The 23,281-nt window shown below is 41.5% G+C and overlaps 1 protein-coding gene and 1 pseudogene across 2 annotated transcripts in view; one reads left to right on the top strand and one right to left on the bottom strand.

Annotated features, from left to right (window-relative positions):
• The window catches only part of Mylk4 (myosin light chain kinase family member 4), a 70,750-nt gene that overhangs the window by 18,519 nt on the left and 28,950 nt on the right, over window positions 1–23,281 (top strand). The window lies entirely within an intron of this gene.
• On the bottom strand, window positions 5,899–6,003 carry LOC113831276 (annotated as a pseudogene).

Here is a 23,281-nt window from a genome sequence, read left to right as displayed (position 1 = left end):
TGGTTTCTGTGGTCTTGCCTTACCCGATGGACAACTCTGGGGACTGTAGTTTTCACACACACTTTTCTATTGTCATTGTTATCGTTGTAACATTTTCTTTTTCTGGTTTGGTGCTGGGCATGGAATTCAGGACCTCACTGAGGAACATTGCAGCACACGTCTCCTACCTGTGTGTGAGTTAAATCAACACTAGAATAAGAGATGTATACGTGATTAAGATTTTGGTTAACTCATTGCCCATTGAATGAGAAAGCTTTCTTGATAAAAGGCTAGCTTCTTTTGAGGTTTTGTGTAAGGGAGTTAACAGGTAGATGAGGTAGCAAAAGCAGTAAGTTAAAAATAATTCTGAAGGATATAAACTATGATGGACTTGGATGGAGACTAGAGAATACCTTTGCTCTAGGTGAAAGCAGGTAGAAGGCGTCTTTCTGAACAATTATAAAGCAGTTCATCTTTCTGACATCTACTGAGGACTGACTAAAATCCATTTCCAAAGCATTAGCTTAAATCACATCTGAAAATAGACTTAGAGAGCAGACAGGGACAGAGGTCAAGGAAGGCTTAATGTCTGGGAGGAAGAGCCAAGACTGGGTGGAGGGAAGCCCAAACTTTATGAAACGTGGGTTACTCCCAGGAGAACCGAGGCACAGCCCAGTCCCTTTGGCCTTTCTTTCAAGACACTCTAGACTTTCAGTTTTAGCCTTAGTAGAAGACTGCAGTCTCCTGAGATGTTGATCTGACACTTTCCTGGACCCATCAGCTTTGCAGGCCTCAAGTATCACTTAGCACACATAGCATAGCATTGCAACCCCAGTGTCATTTCAGAGCTGGGTGATGAATTCTGGGAAGATCAGGCTCTTCTTGGGCAGACCCTGAGTCTGTATGTGGGGCCCAGGTTTCAGCTTCTGTAAACTAAAACACGAAGATCTGGTCTACTCTGCATAAGCTGATTCAGAAGGCTTCATGAAGCATTTCCTGTGTATCCAGATAGCCACAATGATCTTAGAGGAGGCCAAAGTCACAGGATTTCCTGTGTCTACCATGACTGACTATGGAACCTATACACACTTCTCCACCTTTCTGTGTAGGTAATGAAGCACAAGTTAATGTGTTTGCTCTCATCTAGACTTCTGTGGAAGATAAACAGAAACTATCTATAGAATGGTTAGCCCTGTGTCTCATATAAAGTTAGACTCAGCAAATACTAACTAAAATAATTATTAATACTATTGTTAATGTTACTCTAGGAAGTTGTTATTTTGTTGAGGTTGAAATGACTGATTATATAAATCAGGATGAAAACAAGACAGAAAATTTGAACATGGGTTTTGGATCCTGTAAGCTTCTGGGTGGGTCCTGTAATCTTCCAGGTGTGTCCCACAGATGCAGTCAAACTGATTTGGCTAGGTTGACTTCTGAGTCTGCTAGGAGGATTTTTTGTGTTCACTTATGTTTTGGAAAGTGAAATGCCCTCACATCCCATCAGCCTAATCGCCTGTGAACCTAACCACTATATAGTGGGACAACATTGTGATGATCTATTTTTTATTGATTATCTTCCTCTTGCTGCTACTTCATTTTCTTTACCAATATTCTCAAAATGCCAACTTCAGAACCAACTCTCCAGGTCCTTTTAGAATAAAATACAAATGAGGCATATGCTTTAGTTGGAATGCTCCCCAACACACACACACACACACACACACACACACACACACACACACACACACACACAGAGCCAATGTATTGGCCAGGTATGGTGGTGCATGCCTTTCATCCCCGCACTCAGGAGGCAGAGGCAAGTGAATTTTTGTGATTTTGAGACCAGCTTGGCTTATATAGTGAGTTTAGAACAGTGGGGTTATGTAGAGAGACCCTGTTTCAACCCCTCACCTCTCCAAAACACATATGTTAAAGGATTGTCATTGAGTTACTTCTGATGATGTTTGTTGCTGCTGTTGCTTCTGCTGCTGGTGGCAGCAGCGGTGGTGGTGGTGGTGGTGGTGGTGGTGGTGTGTGTGTGTGTGTGTGTGTGTGTGTGTGTGTGTGTTAGAGAAAGAGAGAGAGGGATAGAGAGAGAGAGGGAGAGAGACTTACAGAAGGTGGTGGACCTTCAGGAGGTGAGGCCAGCTTGGCACTATGGGAGGTGGTGGATCTTTAGGAATGGGGCCTATTAGATGGCATTCAGGACATTGGGAGCATGTACTTTGAAGGAATAGAGTGACCCTAGTTTTTTCCTACTTCTAGTCTTCACTTCTATGGCCATTTTTCTCTGCCACACATTTCTACCATGGGTACTGTCTCACCACTGACCCCAAAATAATAGGACCAAACGATGCTGTCTTGAAAGCTTAAAAACTGGGAGCTCAACTCAAGCATTGTTCTTTATAAAAGTTGATTGTCTTGAGTATATATAGTAATGAAGAGCTAACACAGCATGGAAAGCTGGAGTTAGAAGGAAGGACATCCACTTAACTTCATGAGGATTTACTGGGAATATTGGGTAGATAAGTGGTGAATAAAAGAACCCACTCAACCAACCACATCCCACCCCGGTCAGGTGATGAAGAAGGTTGCTAAGGGTTAAATGTAAGAGCAGGCATAGGAGAAGTCTAGCAGGGGGATTTAACCTAACCTGTAGAGTTAGTTAGAATGACTTCTTGAGCAAGAGTGGTTTTAACTGGCTCTGAATGATGGCTAGGTTAATCCAGGATGGCCTAGAGAAGGTACAACATGAAGGCTCAGTGAGTAGTTTATAGAAGGTAGGTCAGAGAATAGAGTGGTTGGGGGCCTTTTCTGACCTACCTTACTGGAGTCTCTAGAGAGTGGGATATCAAGGTGGCACAGTTTCCATTCTTCAGGCAGGACCTGTAACCTGTAATATTCTTCCCATATTTTGGTTACCGTTAAAAGTTAATTCTGGCAATCCCATAGCTCATTCCTGGGACGTCTTTGAAATAAAATTATACGTGGTGCCATTTCCCTTCCTTCTGAAATTCCTATTGCTATATTTTTAGTACATTTGGGGGGAGTAAAAAAGCATCACTTACTCCTAGTTTTCCACACAACCTCTCCTGATGACTACTTTCTTTTAAAGAGGTTTTCAAAGGCTCTGCAGCCTGAATTAGCTTCTCTGTGAGAAAAGGTCTTTTGTGGTTTATAAATTTTAATGCAGGATACTAACTGCCAGGATATTTTTGGACCACAACCAGGGCTTTAAGCAGCCTCCTGTAGCAGTTGAAATGAAGCCAACCTGACCTGCACCTGGACATAGGGTCCTTTCATCCTTCAAGTTCAAAGTCAGGGGACCTCCTGGTCTCGACCTTAGGACATCAAGACTTTCCTCTTAAAATCTGCTTCCTGGAAATAGGTCTTTGCTGTGCTGATGGATAATTTTTCACTTCATATTTTCTTAAGCTACATAAATTCTTCTGGCAAATAAGGAAAAAATAAGGTATGAGGGTCCACAGTCTCCTCTGTAGGAAACAGCACAAACCATTGCTGTCCTAGATTTTTAAATTCTTCATTAGCAACAGGGGATTCCTACACTGCTCTATTCATACCCTAGTCCTCTGTAGACACTGAACTTACTATTTTGATTAAAAGTGCTGAGTAAGAGAATGCTGCTGAAAATTACCCTCCTAAGCAAATGCCTGGGCCTTTAACCACACAGGGACCTGCTCTGCTCCCATGGCTGTGTGAAGGCCTCAATCAATGTGGCAATGAAGAAAAACTATGTTTTGAGACTTAGTGCCTGCCTTGTGCTTCATGCATCCCCTTTCCTTCTCCAATACCAGGAAATTCTCTTGGAATAGAGAGCCACTCCAAGCTAGCCAAGTGCAGTTTTGCAAAATTTAAAAAAGATGCTCCCTCTGGGGCCGTAGATTGACAAGGGCATCCTTCTACGTGCACTCTAGTCCCACATCTTGGCCAGCTGACATGCTCTTCTTTGGGCTTAGCCAAGGGAGCACAAGCTGGCTCACAGCAAATTTGACTCTCCAAAGAGCAGCTGTGTGCAGTGTCTGACCCATGCACTATGGGTGGCCATCTCTCTGGACACATCCCCCGTGCTTGGCCTTAGCCAGCTGCCCATTGATTGCAGCTGAGCTGCTGACCTTCGTCAGCAGGATGGATGGTGGGGTTTGGGTAAGGTTTAGGGAGAAAACCCAGCATTTAAAGATCAGCAGCTGCTTTCTGTGTGGAGGTGGGATGATCTCTTGAGCTAAGTGGTTCTTCCGAGGGTCGGGGACCTTTTGTGGTTATTTAAATGAAAAAAATCATAGAAGCCATTGCTTCTGAGATATATCCTAACAGTGTCCATTGTGTTTGTCAAAAACTCCCCTCCCAATGATCTCAGTGTGTAAATGCTAAAGAAAGCCCTCGAGAAGGAGCCTCCTAGAAAGAAATAAAATGAGGGTCAGGCTTACATAAGCACATTTGAAGAACTGAGTTCTATGTGAACACAGATGGCAGACATCAACAGGAAGTGGGGACATGCTGGGGACCATTGCATTGCAAGTAGGAATAGCAGCCACCAGAGACTTCATTATTATACTGTGCACTGGGGATGCAAACACAAGGCAAAGGTACCCAAACCCAGATACTGATGGGCACAGTTAAGGTTCTCCAGTTTCTTTCCTCCGGTTTCTTGGGGTCAGATCTGGGTAGATTCAGTAAGATCAAGGTCTCAGGGAGTCTTCTCATTGGGAGTAGAGCTAGCAAGTGCTTTGAAAAATAAGAGAAAGCACATATGAAGCTGAATGATTTCCATGTCATGGAGAAGCATACCACGTGCCAAGGAATTTTTGGTTGCTGTGGCAACTGGAACAGAAGTCTATTCTGTGGGCCCTCAGCTGGTTCTTAGCCTTCGCCTCCCCTGGAGTGTTCATGCCTAGGAAGCCAGAGGAGCAAGCAGGAAGAGAGAGGTCTTAGAGGGAGGGAATGCAGAGCCCACATGCAGATGGCCTCAAACAGGCTGAAGGCAAGCATGGGAAGGCAGATGGTCTTAGGCCACAGGGAACTGATTAAGGAACTTTCAACTTTCAAAGGCCAGGCATTGCCAACGTGTTTTATTTTGTTTCTCTTTCTGTGGATAATAAATAAAGGGTGAGTTAAATAAAAAGATGTAAAGTTGACCCTCTGGAAGGGAACTAACCCTCTGCCATTCTGCAGAAAATAGCCGGGTTTCACTGCACTGCTAGGTCCCCATGAAAAATAGTCAAGAGCAAAGTGCACTGCAGTGGGATTTGCTGCTTACACGTTCACTTTTATTTCCTGCTAGAGAAGGAATCCAGGGCTTTTTAGTGTTAGGCAAGTGCTTTACCATTAAACTATGCTCCCTCGTTCTTGGAACTGTTGTTTAAAAATAGGTATCAGTTCTGCTACTTAGCACTGTATGGCCTCAAATACATTACTTAGCTGTATAATGGGAGGGGGACTTAGCATGTATGAGTTAGAGGCAGACATTAAATAAGGACTCTCAGGACCAGAGTAAGCCCATCATAAATGATAGCTATTAATAGTGATCATAATGAGATAAGAACTAACTGTGCCCTTTTAAAAATACATTAAGCATTCCTGACCTAGGCAATAAAAGTCTATGATCTTCATGTTCAGATACAACTCTGAATTCTTATTTATTTATTTATTTATTTACTTATTTATTACAACTCTGATTTCTTAAGTATTCTGAAAGTTTAAATCACTGATATTGAAAAAGAGGAATGTTTTTTATTTATTCTTTCAGATTTTCATGCCATGTTTTTTTTTTTAAATCATATTCATTTTCCTTTCGAATTCATCCTGGATTTTCTCCCACCTCCCTACCAACCAAACTTCACATTCTCTCTCTCTCTCTCTCTCTCTCTCTCTCTCTCTCTCTCTCTCTCTCTCTCTCTCTCTCGTATGGCATGCTTCATGAATTTGGGTGTCATCCTTGCACGTGGGCCATGCTGATCTTCTCTGTATGGTCTCAATTTTAGTTTATGTGCTACTGAAGGGAACTAAGGATCACTGGCTTCTTTTCTGGGAAAGAGCACTGTCCCTAGGAGTCAGCTTCCAGCTCTCCTACCTGGAGTCTGGGGGCGTGGGAAGCAAGGGTCTCTGTGTCTCCCATTCTGCAGCTGACATCAGCCCTCCTGCACATATCTCCCTACACTTCTCAACTTCCATTTCATTCTAGAAGTTTGGGAGGCTTTCCAGAGTCTCCTACTTTTCTGGAAGGCAGACTCTTAGAGTAGCGGAAATTTCTCGTGCTCAAAGCAGAGCTGTAACTTTGTTTTGTTTTGGAGGGCAACAAACAGCCTTTGAGTTTTACTTAATGGAGTTCATTCTTTAAGACTCAGGAAGACAGGCAAAGAACAGAAAGCAAGTCCCAGGTGCCTTTTGGGTTCTACCCTTCTGCCTGCACCTCTGCAGTATGCAAAGGCCACCTTTTAGACCACACTCTGGGATGTCCACAATTTGGGTGCATTAGCTGCCACAAAATGAGTCTTTCCTGCTGTGAGGTAATAATGCCATGTGGAGGTATTTACTGGACAATTTATTGAGCCAGAGTTGTTTTTGGTTAAGTGTAGACAGAGCTGACAACCAGGGGCTACTTTGGTTTGCAGTTCCTTTGAGCCATTTCAACTTTTCTCTGTCCTTGCTCGTCTTTGGTGAAATCCCATCAACTCTGGGCATGGCATTTGTCTCCTCTGCCTTTGAGTAGTTTTGTCATGGGCAGAAAGGAGAGCACACCAGAGTTAAGCAAACACCTAACCCTGGAGATCTGGTTTCATGCTGTTTGCTTGCCTTCTAAAAATGCTTAAAATCATTTCTCTAAGAAATGAATATGGTTTTGTGTGCCCAGATCCCTTCTCTTTTCTCACCCACCCCACTCCATCTTCTCTGTTTTTATTACATCTGCCTAACCTGAAATGCTTCACTTGTTGAAATTCTGTCAGCAGAGTCTCAATACTATTATCGGACTTTCAAATGCAGTGCATTATTTCCTAAACATACCCAATGTGTGGACAAAGCCTTTTTTTACAAGCATTCTGATGCTCCTGCCCTCATGAGGTTTTTGGTATTACATGCAGCTGATAAAGCAATAAATGAGCCAAGAGAAAGATAGCGCCCTGGGGCAGCCTGCTTCTTGGGAGACCCCTCAAATCAATATTTTAAAGATAAGCGACCAGGAATGTTGGCCTCGGTATATAAAAACAGAACTTCCAAATACTGAGACAATTCTAACCCAGAATAGGCTTCTAAAGTAAGAATCTTGTGGCTAGATAGCCACCTGCCAGGCAGATCATAAAAGGTCAAATGCTCTGTATATACATGGTGCTTCTGAACTACATCTATTTAAAACAGGAAACCCAGACAAACTTTGAATTTTATTGATATGCTCTGCCAAGCACATCAATTTATTTAAAATGCTCTGCCTATCAAGATTTAACTTGAAAGAGAAGTTACAACATCTTACTTATCTACAGCGTACTTTCAAGATGCTTGAGTTTTGTGTTTCCTGTGTTATTAGAATAGGAGGCTCTCCCCATCCCATGTTCTTTATTACTAGTAGGACATTTGATAATTTTCTCTTTGTGTGGTGTGAAATTTGTGTCCTGCTTAAAACATTAGATTCAGTAGGCCTCCACTATTAACTCCATCATCACAGAATAGATTGCTCAAGATACCCAGTAAATGATAAGCTTTGGAGTAGGTTCCAGTGTCTTGGCCTTTTTTGGCAATAGATTAAAAAGAAAACAAGGAAGAAAGTCAAAGGATGAATTTCTTGTGTGTAGCCAGATGTCACTGTAGCTAATACTTAAGATAATCAACCTACAGGAGGACAGGGTTACCCGAGGGTCAGTTTTTGAGATGCCAGCTCATTGATTGAGCTGACTCAATGTTGTTAGGCTCCTGGTAGAGTAGCAGTACATCATGGTAGGAGTGTACAGCAAACCAAACCACTCATCCCTTGGTCAATAAGTAAAAGAGAACAGGGAGGGGTTGAGAGTCCCACAGTCCCCTTCTAAGACATACCTCCACCATCACCTGTGTCTTCCACTAGGCCCTCCCTCTCAAAGACTCTACTGCCTCCCAGTGGTACCACCCTGGAAGCCAAGCACATGTTCTTTTCTTAACAAATTCCTCCTGGCTGTCATTTAACCTTCATAGATCACATCTTAAGCATGGGCTGACAGAAGATTTCCAACTACTTTTCTATATAAGCCAGCTCTCAATTTCTCCTTAGTGGGATCAAAACCAGAGGTGCCTTTTTATAGCTCCTGCATAGTGGACCCTCTAGGATTCCTGTCCCTGTCCAAATCAAACCTTTATGGCTCCTTAGATTGCAGATGACTATGCAGTTACTAGAATGTCCAGTATGTGGATGGTTAATCTGAGGTAGATGCCGGACAAAGAGAAGTGTCACTTTTGTTTACAGGAAGAGAAAAATGTCATCTTTAAAACACTCAGCCAGGGTGTCAGCAACTGATCACAGGTGAGACTTGTGTGAGTGTTAGAAGCTTGATAAAGGACATCCCTCTAGGCAGAGATGACTGGAGCCAAAATGATCCATAGCCTGGCCATCTCCCCCCTGAGATCTCAATGATTGTCAAAGGCCAAGTTGTGAGCTTCTGAGGCTCTCTGACTAGACCATGAGTGAACAAGAAATACGGAAAGACAAACACAGACCCAGCACTGTCATCAAGGGCAGGAGAACCTTACCTAACTCAGGGCAAAGGAGGTCACCTGGCTATTTTGAGAAACCTTTGCATCTTCTCTGTTTCTGCATATTTGGTTGCTGGATTTCTTGAGTAGATTTGTTTCAAATCAGAGAGTTAAAGAGGACTTTCCTCCATCTTCTGGGAGGATGGGAAATAGAAGGACTATGTTTCAAATCTTACTTAGCCACTTTAGCAATTGCTGGCATTCTCATAGCCTTTTAAAAGTTAAGGAAAGGGCCTGGAGAGGTGGCTCAATGATAAAGAGCACTTCTTGTTTTTACAGAGGGTCTAGGTTCAGTTCCCAGAATGCACATGGTAGCTCACAAACATTTGTAACTCTAGTTCCAAGAGGACCAATATTACCTTCCGACCTCTGTGGGCACCAGGCATGCATGTGATATACACTCAAATATACAGACAGGATACTCACATGCATAAAATCTAATATAAGATAAAATTAAAGAATTATAAATATAAGAAACTTCTATTTTATTGAAGAAATGCTAATGATTGAGACGATATAACAATGAAGGTGCTAAATTTAGGAAGATCTATCTGTAACTGTAATATTAAGTGTTTAATATTGTTACATATGTGTATTTTTGATATAGTTATTATATACTTATGTGATCTGAAGACTCATAAAATTCTAAAAAGGTTTCAGGAGAACAGCAATCCTTACTCCTTTTCCCATTTCTTCTTCACCAGAGGTGCACATTTTCATTTAATTTACTGGTTCTTTTGGTACTTGCCTTGTATATCCAAATAGTATGTGTATGTTCTATTTGATTTTCATACTTAAGTTTTTTTTTTAAGAAAATGACTTCTTTAAAAAAGAAGATAAGAATTAGATTATCTCCCACCTTCCACCTACAACACACTCCTCATACACACAGCTTTTATCTCCAATACAGGTCCACACACACACACACACACACACACACACACACACACACACACACACTCACTCATAGATGGACATACATATATATATACTTATGTCATCCTTCCTGGTCCTGTTCTTCCAACATGGTGTTATTACAATTTTTTAAAAAATGCTAATCTGGAAAATCCTACACATGGCTGATAACAAGGTGGAAAATTATCATAACTTTATTCCTTTCTAAACTGTTCCCCCAGGCCTGGAGCTATTGGTTGCCTTGATCTAATTTTTTTTTTTTTTGGTTAGTAAAGAATAACATTTGCTCAAAACTGAGCTATATACTAATTATCAAGAACATTTCTACACACACTCAGATGTATTAGATAGTATACAAACTTATGTTCTTGGAGGAAATTCTTCAGATCAGCTTTGCTCTGTCTTGACTTTTTCCCACTGTATCCAAAGCACAGCTGGTGTGGTAGGAGGCTGTCGTTGGCAATGGATAGTCTCAGTTGCAATTTTTTTTAACTTCTCATTTAAGTGGACTATAATCTCCAGCTGCTTCCCGAGACATGATGGAGAGTTGTAAATTATTTTTAGACCTTATGTTTCTGAGTGTCTCTATTTTTCTATTTAACATGGTAACAGACTTACAGAGGTTCACTAAAGAACTCAAGATGCTTCTCCACCTTTTCTCTGTTCTATTTATGATTTAGCTTTCTTGGAGATGTTTAGTTCCAAAAATTCTACTCGTTCTACCTCCTCTCTAATCTTTTGACTGCGCTGTGTGTGTGTGTGTGTGTGTGTGTGTGTGTGTGTGTATGTGTGTGTGTGTATGTGTGTGTGTGTATGTGTGTGTGTATGTGTGTGTGTATGTGTGTGTGTGTGTGTGTGTATGTGTGTGATGTGTGTGTGTATGTGTGTGTGTATGTGTGTGTGTATGTGTGTGTATGTGTGTGTGTATGTGTGTGTGTGTATGTGTGTGTGTGTGTGTGTGTGTATGTGTGTGTGTATGTGTGTGTGTATGTGTGTGTGTGTATGTGTGTGTGTATGTGTGTGTGTGTATGTGTGTGTGTATGTGTGTGTGTGTGTGTGTGTGTGTGTGTGTATGTGTGTGTGTATGTGTGTGTGTGTATGTGTGTGTGTGTATGTGTGTGTGTGTATGTGTGTGTGTATGTGTGTGTATGTGTGTGTATGTGTGTGTGTGTATGTGTGTGTGTGTATGTGTGTGTGTGTATGTGTGTGTGTGTATGTGTGTGTGTGTATGTGTGTGTGTATGTGTGTGTGTATGTGTGTGTGTATGTGTGTGTGTGTATGTGTGTGTGTATGTGTGTGTGTATGTGTGTGTGTATGTGTGTGTGTGTATGTGTGTGTGTATGTGTGTGTGTGTGTGTGTGTGTGTGTGTGTGTTTATGTGTGTGTGTGTGTGCCATTCTCAAATCTCCTTACTGCTGTTTTAGTGACATCTGAGGAAGCAGCAAAGCATACTCTTTTCCCTCCTCCAACTCCACCCCCTCTTGCTTCCTTCTTTGTTCCCTGATATGCACTCAGTACTGGCCCGTTTGTGTGATGCTGGCTGGAGTAGTTTCCCCATGTGTGGGTGGACATAATTCAAGAGTGCTTGGTAGAAAAGGTGAAGAGGTGAGTTTCAAGTGGGAGTTTTCCTACTAAATGCATGTACCATGTTAGTGGCATTGGGACCTTACTATTCATTATTCTACTGTGAGGACTCTGGCATCATTGTTAGATACCCATTGATAGACAACTTCACATAGACACTGCTCATTTACAGCTAGAGATAATGGACTCAGTTAAAGTTTATCTTATTTGACTAGAAGAAAATTCAGTTTTAAAAGAGCCCTGTAGGTGTAGGTGTGGGTGTAGGTGTGTCTCATTGATAGGACCTATTGTCTAATACATGAAAGGCCTTGGATTCTATCCACAGCACTAAAAACAAAATTAATGGACAAGCTTACAAATTGGCTGCTAACACAGGTCAGAGAAAATCCTAGTGGTTATTATTGGAACCTGTGTGGATAGAAAAAAACAGTTCTTCCCATTACAAATGCTGCCTAGATGATATGAACCTGATGTTCCACACAGTTCGGTAACTTTCTAGTAGACTTCTTATCTATGTGAACTTTGGATTATTTTGGCTTATCCTTGTGAAAATGGTGGCAAGATCAATTGTGAAAGGTCAGGTGTCAGCAGAGGCAAACAGCACAAGGCTAGATGATACTGCATATTCACGAAGCCTGTTAATACTGACTTATTAGCACTGTCCATTTGGTATTTGGACAGAATGTTATTGTGTATTTTATTGCTTTAAACTGATAATTTTCCTGGGCCAAGCAAACTATGTCTCTGCCTTCCTTACAGTGTTGATGTTTGTTTTTTCTTCCCTTCCTTTCTGCTCCTCTTCTCTTCCTCCTTTCTCCTCTACCCCAGCTTAAAAAAAAATCTGTGTACTTTTTGTACGTGTGAAGCTGACGGGAATGTTTTTCCCCATGAGTGGGTGGATATAACTCAAGAATGTAGCCTGAGACTTAGCTGCACATCCTGCCCTTTGAAGAGTCTTTTTGTGAAGAATGCTGCCGTTTCCTGGGAAGCCAGGCAAAGACTTCGCTCAGAGCCAGCACCTATTTTCATTCAGTCTAGCACATGAGTGAGAGGGTGTCGGAAGGGTGAGAGAACACCCCATTGTGATTCTAGAACCTGGCCCTAGAAAGCCACCCAGAGACCTGAGGAGACAGGCTTTTCAGCTCATCAAAAGTTAAAATGACCTACCAACCCCTCACTTCTTAATGTAAGAAGGAGAAATATTCACCGACTCCCTCATAATGGCATCTGTGCTTCTGCTATTTGCTGTTGAAGAGAACAAAAACATGTCAGATGGCTATTTTTATTCATTATTCTTTCAAGTGAATATGATTTTTGCTAACCACGCAGTTATAAAGGCAACAGGATGACCCAGCAATCAGACATTCAGTGTTTCTGGGGGTTGTATGCATCTCCTTGCAGAGCCCTAGATATGGCAGATTGCATATGTAAAAATGTAAACCCTGTAACAAAGAAGTCCACAGTGCTAGTTAGAGTGTTAGTTTAGAGCCCAAATCTTTGACCCCACCCCCACCTCCCATGAGTCCAAAGTAGCTGCTGAGCTCCTGCTGCCATCCCGCTCTTCCCGAAGCTTGAAAAAGGAGAGATGATAGAAGAGCAGACAGTTCTCTGTGGAAGACTTTGATTCTTTCATGCTTATTTTACTGGCCACCATATCTGCAATGGAACCTGAAGGATGTGGCTTCACAGATATCTGTGTGGACAGCAGATGGGAGGGAGGAAATTTGCATAGATTCCTAGCAGCCTTTGGATTGTCTGGTTGGCAGATAATGCTGGGCTACATCTAGAAGAGTCTTGCTGTGTGGGTTGGAGACCACAAGACTCCGCACATCCACAACACTCCATGGATCTGGGAGAAATCTTAGGTATTGGTTCAAACTAGTTCTCCAAACAGGCCTTCGAAGATAGCAGTGAAGAACACGAGATGTGAAGTGGGAACGTGTGGCTCTGAGTCCCAGCTATTTCCTCCAGGAGAAGAGAAATACACATTGAGTGTTCCTTATCTGAAAAGCCTGGCATTGGACATGCTTTATATATTGAAATATTTGCATGTTATAATGACATATCTTGGAGATGGGGCTGAGGCCTAGTGAAACCCATGTATATTATTGATGCACACAATACACAGACTTACACTGTGGTTTTAGTATGTCATATGAGGCAGAGTGTGGTGTTTTTACTTGTAGTATTCTATGGCATTCCAGAAATTTCAAGTTTTAGATAACTTTGGTCTTCTGTTTTTTTGTTTCGGCTTTTTTTTTTTTCTTTTGTGAGAGTGTCTTAGTTCAGAGTCTCAAACACATCGTCCTCAATCAATAAGACTTCCAAGTTGAGTTAGCCCAAGACTTCCAATTTAGGAGTGGGCAAGAGCCCCATCTCTGAATCCCACTTAGTAGCTACTTGGGGTGGTACAAGGTCACAGGCCCTCTGTCAGCCACAAACACCCACAGCAGGTGTCAATTAGATTTCAGAGGTATGAGGCAGTCCATGCCCTGGAGGTCTGCTGGGGGATTGGCCTTATAGTTCAGGGTTTTCAATTTTTATACTAGCTCATTTACAGATGTTTGATCAGGTGTGAATTTCTACCAAGAAGACTATAAAAAAGAAATTTAACACATGAACCTGAAATGTCTTACGGAGGGGTCAGAATTTATGGGAACTACCGCTGGACTTTTAAAATATGAACAAAGTTGTTTTCTTTTTCATTTCCTTGTGCTGCTCTTGGAAGGAAAGTTCAGAAGTTCACAGTGGCCACACTGATTGCTGTCACAGAGCCACCTTTGCTCCTGTCTTTCCTTCTTCACCTTAACCATCTATCTGACATGTCTTTGAGTTCCAAGCCTCAGGAATTAAGGACATTGCAGAAAAGATCCCCTGCTCTTCTGGTGTGACACCTGTCTCTTTCCATTAGTAACAGAGGTCTGTAGAGCTCATCACATGTTGACCCAGTTGTAGGCATCTATTAAGTGATTATGGAAACCACCAGGCATAGAAAGTTGAGGCAAAAAAACAAAACAAAACAAAAAAGGCTTAATAGCTTGCTTAGATTGTGTGCTAAGAAATTACCAGGCCAGGATTTGAACCTAGGTTCTCAACCAATTATGGAGCACACACAGCAACCATTTTAATAAATGTGTCAGATTCCCCCGAAAAAGATCTGACTCTGTAGCCCAGGCTGGCCTTGAACTCATGGTAATCCTGCTATGAAAGCCCTCATATAATAATAATGCTGGGACTACAGGGGTGACCTTTCACGTCCACCAACTTTCAGCATCTCTCAGTGCACAGTTCAGGCTTTAAGTGCATTCATATGGTTGCACCCACTGGCCTCAGCTGTCTCCCGACACCCACTGACATCAACATCCCTGGAAGGCTTGATCTTCATAGACTGAAAGTACACCCAATAACTACCTGTTACCTTCTTAGCCCTGGGAAAATCTTGCTATGTTCTCTATCTTGTGGCTATATCTATTCCAAGTTCTCCTGTAAGTGCAGCCATATACTCTTTATCCTGTTTTGCATGATGAATTTCACTGAGAATAATGTTCTTCAGATTTGTCTATGTAGAAGCATGTTAGGCTGTCCTTCCTTCTTAATGCTGCTAACTATTACATTGTAAGTCTACTTATTCTTCTGTCCCTAGATGGTTGGGTGCCACCTCTTGATTGTTGTGAGTAGTATTGCTGTGGGCACCGGTATGCACCTCACCCTTTGTGATGACAGTTTTAGGTCAGTTTGACTTGAGCTAGGTTGTTTTGGAAGAAGGAAAGGAACCTCAATTGAGAAAATGCCCCCACCAGATTGACCTCTGGGCAAGCCTGTGCTGCCTGTTTTGATTGTAATTGATGTGGGAGGGGCCAACTCATTGTGGACAGTACCATCCCTGAGCTGGTTGTCCTAAGCTGAGAAAGCCATGAGGAGAAAGCCAGCAAGCGGCACTCCTCCATGGCTTCTTCAGTTCCTGCCCTTAGTCCTTTGATGATGGACTGTGATGTGGAAGTATAAGCAAAATAATCCTTTTCCTTCCCAATTTGCTTTTGGTCGTGGTGTTTTATCACAGCAATAGAAACTGAGACACTGCCTTTCGCTCTTTTGTGTATAGACCCAGAAGTCTCAGAAGTTCAATTGCTGCATCTCATGGAGGTATAAGTTCCATCTTTTGAGGGACTTCTGCATGCCTTATCATAGCACAGTACCATTTACTTTCCTGTCAACAACATACAAAAGCTCCAGTTTTTCCACTTCCTTAACAATGTCCCGTTCCTGACAATAGTCATTGTTGTAGAATGCACCTCATCATGGTTGGGTATATATTATTTTTCACACGAAGAAAAAGTCATTTTCACTCTGACTTTGGATGGGAGTGGTCATAACTTCTGCTTTGAAGAGGAAAAATTTATAAGCCTGATCCCCCACTGAATGGCAACCGAGGACACATTATCAGCCTATGCTTAGGCTAAAAGAGGGATGTGACCTTTAACAGGTACTGGCTGAGCCACCATCCTTGCTGTTCCTCACTGATCTCCCAGGAGAGTCTGGGCTGTGAAACCCTGTCCTGACTCCTTGGGTGGGGAATGTGCTGCCTAACACATTACTAGGGGCAGCTTTCTGTGGCTGTTATGTAAGACGGACAGTGTCTTTCCACGTGTGAGGGTCAAGTATGGACACTACTCCAATTTCAGAAGAGGTGACAAAGACTCAACACTGAGACCCACATATGGAGAACCTTCTATTTTAGCAGTAGACAGAGTATCAATGCACTGCTATGTTTGTGTAGTTCTTGAAAATGCTATTCAAGGGAAGACTAAATTGAGTTAACACTTCCTTATTTTCTTCTTTCTACACTTTCACTGTACATTATTCTCACAATTCTATGGAATACATTCAACAGACAGAGGCGGATCTTGTTTATGCCTTGCTCAAGGACACATGCTTGGTCAGAAGACATGGGATCCGATCCTATGTGCTATTCAGCTTTCTAATACTATGACAGAATACTTGAGATATTAGCTTATTAGGAGGAAAAGTGTATTTTGGTTCATGACTTCAGAGGTTTCAGTCCATAGTTTCTTGGCTCCATTGCCTTAGGCCTATGGCAAGGCAGGCCATCATGTGGGAAGTATGTGGTAAAGAAACTTTTCATGGGTGGGGTAGGAGGGGTGAGGGTGAGGGAAGGGAGAGGGAGAAGGGATTGACACGTGAAACAAGCTTGTTCCTAATTTGAACTAATAATTAAAAAAAGAAACTTTTCATCTAATGGTGACCAGAAATTAAAAAGAGAAAGGATGCTGAGGTCCCATTATCTCCTTCAAGGGCACAAGCATAGTGACCTAGGCTCTACCTCTTAAAGGCGCCACCGTCTCCCAGCACCATTGACTGGTGTCCAGACTTCTTACACATGGGTCTTTTGACAATGTTTATTCAGACAACAATATCCGGCATCCAGCTCCAAGTCAATCTTTGGTTTTTGACAGAGATGATCCCATGGTATGAACACTTGATGGATTTGAGTACCTTGCTTTCTCTAGGACTTTTTTGGGCTTGAGGAAAATTACTCTGTTGAGTGGTACAGAGAGTGCTCTCTTCTGCCTTGGTGTTTTAGAAGTCCAGTGCAGGAGTTCAACTTGGTGAAGATAGGCATATCCCAAGGAGTCATAGCTACCAAATCCCCCTGCAAACCATTAATGCTTCATTTGGTTCAGTCTCTTCTGTTTATCTTAAATTTATTTCTTTTTTGGTGTGTGTGTGTGTGTGGGGAGAGAGAGAGAGAGAGAGAGAGAGAGAGAGAGAGAGAGAGAGAGAATTTGTATGTGCTCATGTGTATAAATGTGCATGCAGATGCCAGAGGTCAAGCTTGAGTATTATTCCCCAGGAGCCATCGGTCTTATCCTCTGAGATGAGCTCTCTCATTGACCTGGAGCTTGCTGATGAGGCCAGAAGGCCCCAAGGACCTACACTTTTCTCTGCTTCTCCAGCAGTGGGATTTCAAGTGCCCACCACTATACTCAACTTTCTAAAAGAATTTTTTATTTATTTTAACTTTGGGGGGCATTGTATATCAACAGTGTATGTGTAGAGGTTAAAGGACAGGCTGGAGGAGTTTGTTCTCTTCTTTTAATTTGGACATCAAATTCAGGTTGTCAGGCTCTGCAGCAAACACTTTTGCCTGCTGAGCAAGTTTGTCACCAGCATTCCTGCCCTGTCTTTCAATGGTGGGTTCTAAAGATGTAACTTGGGGCCCCATTGTCTAACAAGCATTTTATCAAAGGAGCAATCTCTGAGATCCCCATCTTAAGTATAGAAATCATTGCAAATGACTATGATGATATAAATGACACCTTCTTCAAACACAATGGCATAGATTAATGAATTCATTGTTACTGTTGCAGTCAGAGAACACACCGACTACACACTGATTGTATCACTGGCAGTGTTCTTTGAATTACTGTTGTCTTTCAGCTTGGATTTCAGTGGTCTGAGGTTGGCACATAGGCTTCTAGAATTTGCTAAGTAGTCCTGTTTATCACAGAGGGTACATGGATGCCTGTGGATGCAGTTTATGAAGCCAATGAAAGACTAAAGGGAACCAGCTTAGCTTTCCAGCTCCTCTCCACAGAGCTCATCTATCAACTCAGGCAGTCTCTGCTGAACATGAGCCTCAAAGCATGCTGTTATGGGGACCAAAGAGCAGGGCTTGAGGGTGTTGGCTTAAAGGAACACTGGCAGAGACATGGTGATGGTTTCTTTAAATAAATCAGCTAACAATAGTCTCTTTCTTCTGCATTTTAAAGAAAAGATAGATAAAACTATTTCAAATGGCCCACTCTGGTCTATCCTCTGATATATATCTACATGGTATAACCTATGTTTCATGTTACAAATCTTAACCCAAGTGCCACAGTGCCATGGATAGACATCATGATTGGAAACACTTATCATTGTATGTTATTCTGGAAACATTTATCATTGTCTGTTGCTGTTTGGAATGAAATTCTCAGAACCTGATTTAAGGTTACATACCTTAATTTTTCCTTAAAAAAGATGTTCAACTTCACCTTTCTTAAAAGTTCCTTTCAGTTAATAGATAGCTGAATGTGTGTTTCAAATGTCCTTTATACTTCCCAGCTTCTCAGCACTGGCTGTTAGAGGCTGTGCAATTATCTACCTTCCACATTCTCCATTTACTGTAGCTCTCTGCAGTAAAGCTCAGGCAGGATACCCAGACAACTGTTCTTCTGTGTCAAAGCAAATGTGCAGTTACTTTGGAAAATTAAGATAACCTTGTCCCCATTTCATTTCATCCTTACTAAGCCAAAAGCAAGAAACTTGAATAAGACATTGTAACAGGAAATGGCAGCAGGGAGTGGATGCACCTCATCATTAAGTTGGGTTAATAACACATCCAAAACATTAAGACAAAGAAAGGAAGAGGGGAGAGTTTTAGAATCATGGGCATAGTAATGTATTGTTTATGATAAGATAGCATTTTTAATTATTAGTTTTATTATATGTATGCTTTGCCTGCATATATGTCTGTGCACCAAATGTGGGACTAGTGTCCTTGGAGGCCCAAAGAGGGCCTGAAACTGGAGTACAGACAGCTGTGAGCTGCCATGTGGGTACTGGGAATCAAAGGTGGTCCTTTGCAAGAGCAACAAATGCTCTTAACCATTGAACCAGCATTTCAGACTCTTATGGTAAACTCTCATCAGTCTGCCTCCTTGACCCTTGCCAACCATTTGAACAGCAAGTTTAAAGGGTACTGAAACAAAGCTTCTAATCTAAGGAACTGAGCAGCCCGAGAGCTCCCGACAGCACAGTTTCAAGCACCTGCTAGACTGCTGTCTCACTTGAAACTGAAAGTGTGCCCAGTGCCAGAAAACTTGTAGATGAGGAAAGTGTGGTATAGATGGAAAGTTTAGATGAGGAAATATGTGCTTTAAAAGTTTCAGTTTTAAAGACTTTACTTTTAATGTGTCCATCCTTTGAGATATCCTCTTGGTTATCAGAAATGATAATATCTAAAGGCTGATTTAGCTAAACATTTTAATGAAATTATCTCTTGTTTTACATTTATTTCTTCACTCATTTGTTATGTGTATGTGTCGGGGCAGGAGGGATTTGCTACCATATGCTCATAGAAGTCAAAGGACATCTTACAGGAGTAGGTTCTCATCTTCAGTCTGGTAGATCTCTAGGAATGAACCCAGGTTACCAGGCTTATTGGCAAGAACCTTTACTCACTGAGCAATCTTGCCTGCACCCATTTTTTTTCTTGAAATTCTATATATATTCATATGTGGAAGATTTTAGTTTGGCCTTGCACTATAGTTGACAGAGAATGAGGATGGTACTTTGCTTCTTTGTTGGCCTATGCTAGAGTCTCTCAACACATGCTGTTATTGTTTGGTGAATCATTAACCAAATCCAGAGAGGCCTTGGCTAGGGCTATGAAAGTCTGTCTACTAAAGACAAGGCAAGGTTCTCCAACTAAAAGTGATGGCATTTATACAGGTAACCCTAGGACAATTGTTCTCAACCTTGACTGAACATTAAAACCACATCAATTACAGGAGAAAAATGGACAATACTTAAAATGGGTGTTGAGAGCAGCTTTACCAGATTCTTAGCTATGTCCTCTGCTTGCTTATTGGATTCCTGATGCCATCTTCATGCCTAACTCCTGATGCTTGCAATGACCTTAGCTCCAAGTTCATTGAAAGGACCCCATTTCAAAGGAATAAGGTGGTTAGAACAGAACATCCAACATCCTCTGGCCTCCATGTACAGACAGGTGTGTGTGTGTGCGCGCGCACACACACACACACCCACACCCACACACATACACCCCCCACACACCTTTACAGTATAATCAAATGTTAAGATTTAGTAATTATTGTTTTAGAGGAATAAAGATACATTTTGAAATGATAGGTGTAGAGTTGAAGGCTGGACGAGTTTACCAAAAGGAACAGTAGCCGTGGTGAACAAGTCCAAGCATCTCCTAAGAGGATGGACACAACCTCAACTTTAATAGCTGCATGACTTGTAAATGGATCTTAGACTTTGTAGACTTTGTTTTAAAGGGTCCTATATCAGAGTTACTCATTGAGAAAGAAACCCCATGATTTTAAGGATTTGAGACATGCAGGATAATGTATATATTCCGGAAGAGGAACTCAGCTCTTTGTATAATATCAAAATTCTATGTGGAAGTACCCACTTCCTCTGTGGGAGCCAGAACTTGTAGTGATAAGGCGAAGGGCAAAGTAACAAGCTAAGAGGTGAAGAGGGCTAGGACACAGAGTCTTTGCTAACCAAGAGCTGCAGCCCTTGTCAGTAGCTGTGAGCTGCCAGGATCCTTAAGCACTGGGTGATTACCATGGCTCGTGTCAAAGTAAATACATACAGTTTCTGCTGTATGATCCCTTCTGTTTTGCTAACAGTTGATTCATTTCTTCCCCCCTCTCACAGTCAAGGTGACAAAGAAGACTGTACTGTGGGGCAAACCTGCAAAGTTAAACTCTGATAAGCAAAGGTCAACTCTGTATACACTAAAAAAAAGTCACTCACATAACCATTGCAGAAGAGTGAAACCACATGTAATGCTCAAAGGCCAAGTTTTAAAAGTGGGGTTTTCATTAAAGAATATTACTCATGAGCACAAACATAAATTTTCTTTATTCCGTGTGTGTGTGTGTGTGTGTGTGTGTGTGTGTGTTGTCTGTGTCTCAGAGTTGTCCTCTCAGGACAACTCTCAAGAGTTTGTTCTCCCCTTCTACTATGGGTCTGAGGGATCAAACTCATGTCCTCAAGCTTTCATAGCAAGTCTTTTTACACACTGAGCCATCTGGCTGGCCTAGCCACATTTTTAATATTTCTAAATACAAATATATTTGTAGATGCACTGCCAGATTTCCCAGCTTTTTTATTTTGAGCCAGTGTTTGAATTCAATAGGGGAACTTTCTTTAACATTGGTTATTCAAATGAAACATGGTTTGAAGAAAGTATGTCTCAGTATAAAGTTGAGATTATTGCTATCAGAATTCCTATTTCTAAATGTTAATAAGTTGGATCTTTTAGAAGGGGAAAGGTTATGTGTACTCTATGAACATGAATTTAGTTGAATTGGTACTAATAGAAACACTATTTTAGTAAAAACATAATTTAAATGGAATGCAATTTCATTAAAAATAAATACCCATTTTGTATAATAAACCAACCTTGGTTATTTCATCATTTGAAGAAATACAGATTTTAGAATTTTGAGTGGAAGGTTGGTTTTTTTTTTGGCACCTGGAATTTATTGTCATAATAATTTTAGTAGAGAAAAAAATTCAAGTGATACAAACTAAAAGAATTCATAAGATGTTCTCAACATATTTATAGCATCTACCTGGAGCCCAAGCTTGCTCGTTTTCACACCAGATTACTAGTATATTAGATAGGAGACCTTCATGCCAATACCATTAATTTTGTGGGAGTGAAGAAAAAATGAACAACAATATAGCAATTACACAAAAAGCACCTCTGTGCTCAGCTTTGATGGATGTTGCCACAGTGAGTTACGTATTTGAGCACATCTGCTCCACCAATAATGAGATCAGTTTGAGAAGTGTATCAGTATAGAACTGAATCAAATCAAAGTGAAAATTTTTATTAGTGATTGTTAAATGACAAATTGAACTGATCTCACTATATGTGTAATATAAGTATATTTAGGCCACCACTTAAATTTTAATACACAAAATAAGGATATATAATCAAAATAGCTGGGGAAAGTTACTTGTATGTTTTAAAGAAGTTTCTCATTTCACAATGTAGATTTCCTTTCTGCAATTTGTTCAACTATCTCAGGCGGTGATTTGTGTCCCATAAAAGCCTTTAGTAACTGGAAGAGAGCGCATGTATACAGTCCCGTGTTGTCTCATGCAGTGCTTGCTCGTGCTATGTGCTTCAGGTGGTTGCGTTTGTGCACTTCTGTAGGGCAGTGTTCACAGGGAAGAAAAAGTTCATTAAGCAGTTGGGAAAGCGCAGCTGCATGTAGTAAACACACATGGGGCATGACTTTATACGAGACTTCTAACTGGAAACAGACTTTAATTCTGCTCTTGGAATAGCCATAATTGAACCTTCCATCTGTGACTGTGGTGTGCTGCAGAAGCCAGCTGTCACCTCATTGTAAGCATTTATTTACTGCTGCTCTTGGTGTAGTGGAAGAAAGAGCAAATCTGTATCCATTTGCTTCCTGTGAGCACAGGCCCTGCCAAGTACATCCTTTCTTCTCCTCTGGAGAGTTCCTTTGGAGGCTTCCACTGCCAAGCAGGGGAGGTGGCTCTCATAGTTTTCACCCACTGCCCAGGCTAAGGCTGAGTCCAGTGCCTGTGGTATACAAGCGTTGCTAAATTAGATATCAAGCCCCCTCCCACCATGTGCAAGCCCTAGGATTTACAACAAATGGAATGTTGCGTTTGTGTTGTACTCTGTTCACCCTCAGAGAGAGCCTCAGATAGAGATACTTGGGAAACTTTGGTGACTGCGTCCAGCAGAACCCTGATTAAAGTCCCAGATGCAGTGAGACCCTGATCTTAAAGCCCAAGTTGAGCTTTTGTCTTCGGAGATGCAGACGTGAACCACAAATTTTAAGGAAAGAAGTATAGACTGCTTTTTGTTCCATGAGCTACAGAAACATTATTAATTAGGAGCCCCAGCACTGGGAAGCCATCTTCACAATGGAAGGCAGATTCCAGGAGTGAGAGTAGTTGACAAAGTACCTGAGAAGTGGGTTCTTGCATCAGAAGCTTCAGGGTATGGTCATTTATGTTGTCAGGCTTTCCTCTAGTTCCCCCACCATTCTGTGAGTTTTGTAAAGCAGAAAGGACAGTAGATAACACATGTGATGTATAATCAGACTATTACTTAATGGGTATTAAAAATATAGTAAAGACACTCCCCCTCCAGGCAAGTCTTCCTATGTTAACTAGGCTAGGCTAATCCTGAACTGCTGGGCAAAAGTGGCATTGCTTCAGCCTTATATACAGCTGGGACAATAGGGATAGTGCTCCC

Source organism: Cricetulus griseus, chromosome 3 (genome assembly GCF_003668045.3).
Source record: "Cricetulus griseus strain 17A/GY chromosome 3, alternate assembly CriGri-PICRH-1.0, whole genome shotgun sequence".
Lineage (NCBI taxonomy): Eukaryota > Metazoa > Chordata > Mammalia > Rodentia > Cricetidae > Cricetulus > Cricetulus griseus.
The sequence above is the reverse complement of the archived record's forward strand: the minus strand, read 5'-3'. Positions and strand labels throughout refer to the sequence as shown.